Raw genomic sequence first — 710 nt, 5'->3', positions numbered from 1 at the left:
CCTAGAGGAGAGGCAGCACAGTTGGCACAGCCGTCCTTGTAGCCCTGGGATGGATCCGTGGATGGGTATGGAGCAGGAGGCAGTGGTCCAGGAGGACAAGCGCCATGCTGATGGGACCCTGGGTGTAGAATTACCCACCCACCAGGATCTTCCGTTCTCTGTCCCTGGCTCATGGGGCCATCCCAGGGTTTTGTACTGTCCTTTCCCTTTGCCAGGACACTGCCTGTCCTTTCCTCTGTTTCAGCGCGGTTCTGGGATATGAGCTTTTCCAGCAGTGGAAGACTGAGGATTTGGGGCAAAGCTAGCAGTCACTGGGTTTCTCTTCCCCTCACCTGCTGCACTTTGTTTGCTGGGAGACTCCTTCGTGTTTCTTTTCAACTTTTTTGGCCAAACTCTCAGGGACCAGCCTCCAGCACCGCTTGGTTTTAAACATCATTTTTTATTATCATCATCCTCGGGAGGTGCTTTTTCTCCCAGCAGTGTTGTGCGAGGCTGCTGTTCTCCTCCCGCTCCTCGAGCCTGGCCGTGCCAGGAGAGCCCCAAGCGCTTCGTTTCAGGGCACTTTTCTCGGGCGGCTGTGTCGGGGCGCGCCGCGCCCGCGCTGCCCGCTCCCTCGGGGGCTGGGGGCCGCGCCCCCCGGCCCGGAGCGCCCTGCCCGGTTCCCCCGGGGGCCGGACCGGAGGAGGCGGCGGCGGGGGCGGGCGCAGGGC

Source organism: Hirundo rustica, chromosome 8 (genome assembly GCF_015227805.2).
Source record: "Hirundo rustica isolate bHirRus1 chromosome 8, bHirRus1.pri.v3, whole genome shotgun sequence".
In the NCBI taxonomy this organism is placed as follows: Eukaryota; Metazoa; Chordata; class Aves; order Passeriformes; family Hirundinidae; genus Hirundo; species Hirundo rustica.
Note: the sequence above shows the minus strand (reverse complement) of the source record.